Source organism: Musca autumnalis, unplaced genomic scaffold, assembly GCF_047663935.1.
Source record: "Musca autumnalis isolate F117 unplaced genomic scaffold, ASM4766393v1 scaffold_4, whole genome shotgun sequence".
In the NCBI taxonomy this organism is placed as follows: Eukaryota; Metazoa; Arthropoda; class Insecta; order Diptera; family Muscidae; genus Musca; species Musca autumnalis.
The window spans coordinates 249,129,925-249,136,662 of NW_027411977.1; the positions used below are offsets into that span (position 1 = coordinate 249,129,925).

The 6,738-nt window shown below is 31.9% G+C and overlaps 1 long non-coding RNA gene across 1 annotated transcript; it reads left to right on the forward strand.

The window, feature by feature from the left end:
• Nucleotides 1-4,960: 4,960 nt before the first annotated feature.
• Nucleotides 4,961-5,468, forward strand: LOC141402297 (uncharacterized). Its single transcript, XR_012412584.1, has 3 exons — nt 4,961-5,056; nt 5,145-5,304; nt 5,371-5,468. It is a non-coding gene; the product is annotated as an uncharacterized lncRNA (long non-coding RNA).
• Nucleotides 5,469-6,738: the final 1,270 nt, after the last annotated feature.

Below are 6,738 nucleotides of genomic sequence, written 5' to 3' on the forward strand. Positions count from 1 at the left end.
GTGGTGCTTATAAGTCCACCCTTTCCGATACCTCCCCCACAAAAATTCGAAAATATTCGCTAAAATGGTACGCGCGATTTCTCATGGACGTGCCAACCGATTTGATCCAAACTTTTGATCTCTAAATATTGTCGAAACATAGTTTATGTTCAAATTTGGGCCCTATCTGTCCAATCCTTGTGGTACCGCCCACACATATGTTCAACATTTTTGTGTGGTTCGAGGATCCTTTGGAAATTTTTACCAAATATTTTCCTAGTGGCCCTCTTTAAGCGATATTATGTTTTTCGTAGGCTAGTGTGATAAAAAAGCCCTATCTATCGATATCCCCGCAAATTTTTGAGCTTCAATCCTATCCATACTTGTGTCCGTTCATATGCCCGAAATTTTGAAAACCCCCTAAATACTTACGTTGTTTTTGGGAAAAAAGTATTTTAATCCACACAGACTGAGGGTATATCTATGTCGGCAAAGCCGACTGATACTTTTTTACTTATTTTATTTGAATTGAATGGATGCGATTAAGCAATAAAGGCATTCTGAGCTTCAAAATGTTGGTGTAGGGTATCACATGGTCGGCCCCGTCCCGACTATAGTTTTTGTTCACTTGTTTTAAAGTATATTATTTCATGGCCCATCCGTTCCATAAACGTGGATTTTTTTAAGAATATTTTTCATGGCCCATCCGTTCCATAAACGTGGATTTTTAAAGAATATTTTTCATGGTCCATCCGTTCCATAAACGTGGATTTTTAAAGAATATTTTTCATGGTCCATCCGTTCCATAAACGTGGATTTTTAAAGAATATTTTTCATGGTCCATACGTTCCATAAACGTGGATTTTTAAAGAATATTTTTCATGGTCCATCCGTTCCATAAACGTGGATTTTTAAAGAATATTTTTCATGGTCCATCCGTTCCATAAACGTGGATTTTTAAAAAAATATTTTTCATTTCCCATCCGTTCCATAAACGTGGATTTTTAAAAAAATATTTTTCATTTCCCATTCGTTCCATAAACGTGGATTTTTAAATAAATATTTTTCATTTCCCATCCGTTCCATAAACGTGGATATTTTTATTTCCTGGCCCATCAATTCCATAAACGTGGATTTTTTAAAAAACATTTTTCATGGCCCCCATCCGTTCCATAAACGTGGATTTTTTAAAAAACATTTTTCATGGCCCCCATCCGTTCAATAAACGTGGATTTTTTAAAGAATATTTTTCATGGCCCATCCGTTCCAAAAACGTGGATTTTTTAAAGAATATTTTTCATGGCCCATCCGTTCCAAAAACTTGGATTTTTTAAAGAATATTTTTCATAGCCCATCCGTTCCAAAAACGTGGATTTTTTAAAGAATATTTTTCATGGCCCATCCGTTCCAAAAACTTGGATTTTTTAAAGAATGTTTTTCATGGCCCATCCGTTCCAAAAACTTGGATTTTTTAAAGAATATTTTTCATGGCCCATCCGTTCCAAAAACTTGGATTTTTTAAAGAATATTTTTCATGGCCCATCCGTTCCAAAAACGTGGATTTTTTAAAGATAAAAATCGTTTAGAAATCGAATGTCAATTTTAGACTTAAAGAATCGTTTTTGTCGATTACTGTAGTAGTATGGATCGAGGTATCGGATTACTACTATTACCCTAACTAAATTGCGTCATAAGAATAATACGCCCAAAAAGGTTGAAGACCATCGCCATGGCTTCAATGTGCGAACCTTTTTATATTATCCGTTCCATAAACGTGGATTTTTTAAAGAATATTTTTCATGGCCCATCCGTTCCATAAACATGGATTTTTTAAAGAATATTTTTCATGGTCCATCCTTTCCATAAACGTGGATTTTTTAGGAATATTTTTCATGGTCCATCCTTTCCATAAACGTGGATTTTTTTAGAAATATTTTTCATGGCCCATCCGTTCCATAAACGTGCAAAGATAAAAATCGTTTTGAAATCGAATGTAAATTTTAGACTTAAAGAATCGTTTTGTCGATTACTGTAGTAGTATGGATCGAGGTATCGGATTACAACTATTGCCATAACTAAATTGCGTCATAATAATGATGCACCCAAAAAGGTTGAAGACCATCGTCATGACTTCAATGTACGAACACGAGATTTCTTCTCAAAAAATACATGTATATCTAAGCAAATTTATTAATGTACTGTTTTACTGAGATGATTCGAATACAAATTCCTTCGAACTACTACCAAATTGAAAAATATTTGTTTCATCCCAGCGAGCATTTGGAAGACTGTTTTTCCAAAAATCACATTGAGGAGTCTTTTTAGAGTCCTATTGGTGATCAAAAATTGATTAAGTCGCTTGTATGATCAGAAAGGGACTCGAAAGTGACTCACTGTAATGATTAAAAAGTGATCAATTTAAAATACAACAACAAATGTGTAGCAATCACAAATGAATCATTGAGGTGTTTAAAATATGACCATTTTTTGTTATGTATGGTCACATTTTGATCATCTGGAAGATTGAAAATGCTTAATCAAAAAAGGGTCATGCAGGTGTTTAAAAAGTGATAATAATTCTGATTAAAACTGAAAACTTTGGAGTAAATGTCAAAGAGTTTGATTTTTGTTCATTTATAAAAGTTTCGTGAAGGAGTGAACATAATTTTATTTTAAAGTGAAATATAAAAATAAAAAATATATATTCAACAAGATTCAAGATTTATTCTACAATCTTCACAAAAAGGGTAAGCAAATATATTTACTTTTTTATTTGCTTATAAAATAATGTCAGCTAAACAAATAAGAACGGATAAAGCCCAAATAAAAAGATTGGCAAAAAAAGAGGCCGAAAATTTAATTTCGCCAAAAATATTCAAATTGGATAAATTTGCAGATAATATTGAAGATGGGAGTGAAAGTGATGCAAATGAATTTAATTTATGTGAAGGACTAGCAAAGTGGGCAATTCAATTCCAAGTGAGCTTTGTTGCAATCAATGCATTGTTGTTATTATTGCTCAAGTGCAATATTAAAGTTCCAAAAGACGCTAGGACTCTTTTAAAAACACCTTGTTCGGTAATTGAGAGAAAGGTTGGTGAAGGCACATATATTCACTATGGATTAAAAGATGCATTAACAGATTTCTTGATAAGAAATGATTGGAAGTTGTTGGATATTGTTCTAGACTTTGGCATTGACGGTCTGCCATTATTTAAAAGCAGCTCAAAACAAGTTTGGCCTATTTTAGGAAGTGTTGTGGGATCAAGCTACGTATTTATTATAGGTGTATTTGAAGGCTTTTCAAAACCTTATTGTGCAAATGATTTTTTAAAAGAGTTTGTTACAGAACTTAGTACTCTGATGAATGATGGTTTGGTTTTTGGCGATAAGTTTTTTTAATATTAAAGTTCGCTGTTTTGTTATGGATGCACCAGCAAAGTCCTTTGTTTTGGGAACTAAAGGACATAGTGGCTACTATTGTTGTACTCGCTGTACCCAGAAAGGGGAAAGTGTTAAGCACCGTCTTATTTTCTCGACCGAAAAAGAGCATACCATAAGAACTAACGATACCTTCCGAAATCGTTTTCAGCCAAAACATCATTTGAAGCAGTCGATTTCACCATTAAAAAAACTAAATATAGATGTTGTTGCACAGTGTTCACTAGACTATATGCACGTTGTATGCTTAGGCGTAATGAGAACATTATTAAATGCCTGGGTAAAGATAAAACGTGAAGACTATTCTTTAGTGCAATGAAAATGTGAAACAATTTCGAAGGAGCTATGTTCTAACTCAAATAATATCACAATGGAATTTCAGAGAAAGCCACGAAGCTTAAAATACCTTGATAGATGGAAGGCCACTGAGCTTAGACAATTTCTGATTTACACAGGCCCTTTCATTTTAAAAAATGTTTTAAGCCCAGAAAGATATAACAATTTTCTAAAATTATCGTTGGCTATAAGAATTCTTTTAGATGACAATGATTGCAAGCGAAACAACAACTGTGCTGAAGAGCTATTAAAATCATTCGTGAATGAAATTCCATCATTGTACGAGTCGAGCTTTCTAACGTACAGTTTCCACGCCTTATTGCATATACATCAAGATGCAAAACTTTACGGCAGTTTAGATGAAATAAGCGCTTTTAAGTTTGAGAACTACTTGCAAACAATAAAACGTAAGGTAAGAAAGGGGCAAAATGTTGCAGCTCAAATTTACAAAAGACAGGTTGAAACCAGTACTTACATGGAAAAGGGAAAAGAAATAGGCAACCATTTGTGGGAAAGGTAAAAAACGGAAAAATTTTGAATCTAAATGTTAACGGTATAACGTTTTCAATAAGAGAACCTGACAACTTTCGCCTCATTCAGGATACAATTATTAAAATTGAGGATATTAGAAAAGAGGAAAACGTAATATATATTTTGGGCAAAGAAATAAAAAATCTAAGGTCTCTTTTTTTGCATCCAATCGATTCAAAAAAATTTTATATATATTGGTCGGCTGACATTACTTTAGATAAGGAAATTAAATTCAACATTAATGATATTAATAAAAAAATTATATGTTTGCGTAGTTCTTTAGACAACAGGTACGTTTTTACACCACAAATCAACAATGTCACAAAATAACCTTTTTACCCCAGAAGAGTTTCAATATTCACCATCAAATAACATCACAACTTGTAAGTAAACACTGATCATTTGATCAATAATATTGTTTATCTTTACTAAAAACATTTTATTTACAGTGCAAAATTTGTATGCAGCGCAAGCCAATACAAGAATTTTAAATTTACTAATGCAAGTGCGCAGTGAGATGTCTTCATTAAAATCTGAGGTTGTGGATCTAAAAAAAGAAATGAAGGAAATGAAGGAGAACTCTAAGCGTCAAATTATGAAATTAACAGAAGAAGTTGTTGTCGTTAAATTAGAAGCACGAAAATACCATGGCTCAGAAATAATAGGAGTCGAACTTAATGACACCCACAAATTTCCATTCAACGAAATTAACGACTTAAATGCGTTCGATACTTTGGCGCAGGAGGACGAAAAAGTACTCAAACAATTTGTAAGTATAGAAAATGGCGACGTTTAGGAACTAACTTAACTAATTAATCAATTAACTTAAAATATGCATACCAATTTCCTATTTTCAGAAAGAGTTTATTGCAAAAACCGGCGGTGGTGGACTAGCACAATTTCTTCGAGCTGCAGTTCGCAAAGTATTTACTGATGATTTAGCCACATTATACAGCTGGAAGGGTACCAACTGCAAGCCTAGCGCAGAAAAGTGCTTTCTAATAACGACAATTAAAAGTAAGTTCATATTTATGGCACAAATATAAATTGTTACTAAAAAGGATCATAAATATTTGGTTTCAGGTATTTGCTATCTTAAATATAAGAGTAATGACAAGGAAATGAACGTCATTCTTCAAAAACATTTTGTGCACGCAAAAGATAGAGTCATGAAGAGAAAACGAAACGAATAAGACTTATTATCCCCTTATTATTAGGTTATCTTAGTATTATTATAATTATAATCTTTTTTACTTTTATTATTAAACCTTTAATCCTTTGATCTAGTCAATTACACATCTCAATTTCCATGAAATGAATTATAATTTAAAGTACAAGTTATGTCATTATTCTATTTCAAAACGAACATGAATTGTTTTTATTTCGAAAAAAAATCATGTAAACATAATAGTTTGTTTTTTTTATAATACATGTCCATAGGGACACCCGTATGTTTACAAATCTCATACGTGATGTATAAAATCCTAATCAAGCACACATTACTGATAAATGACTCAAATTCTAGACATAAATGAGTTAAAAGAGACTCGTAAATGAATATATAAATGAGTGATATATGAAAATAAGTAGACTCATAAATGACTCCCCAAAGACTCATAAACGATTATAAACAATACAAAAAAAGGCTCGAAAAAGAGTCCCAAATTAATCAACAAATCACCAATAAATGCTTGAAATACGACTCGAAAAAGACTTTATATTCCATCAGAAAATGAACAAAAATGACTCGAAACTAATGCAGAGGAAGACTCATTTGTGATTTGCTTAGACGAGTCGCCTGAGGTTATGTTTTTCTACCGACAAAGGAGTCATTTATGATCAGAAAATGAGCTCATTTTCCAGCTTTTTAATCGTGCAGTCGGAACAAAAGAGACTCGAATTTGATTAAAATTTTCAAAAAATGCTGGCTGCGATTTTTGTGACTTATTGATACATAAATATGTGTTGTAGACATTTGCTCTGTTCCAGAAAATGCAGTAGTCTACTGTTTTTTGAAATTTTGAAAAAAATTTCCAATATAAATTTGTCAAAAAGTTCAAAAATAATAGTTTGTTGCAGGTTCTGGAACAGAGCAATTGAGAACTGACTTCATGACTATAATCTATATTGCATACTTTTAGGCTGGTTGTAGGCTTTGAAAGTAGTTGTTAATATATGCTAATATTAATATTATTATATAGCATACTTTCAGGATGTATATAATTATAGTATCAAGTCTTTAACTAAATGATATATTTTATTTTCATTTAAAAGATACTAGAATCCCATTCATAAATATAAAACCAATTTGAATATTTAATAAAATGTATAATATTTCAAATTTGTGTATTTAATATTCCAATTGGCTTTGTATTTATGAATGGCATTCTAATATTTTATAAGTTTTCACTGAATCTCTTGCTAGTCAACAATCAGGTTTAAAGTGATAAG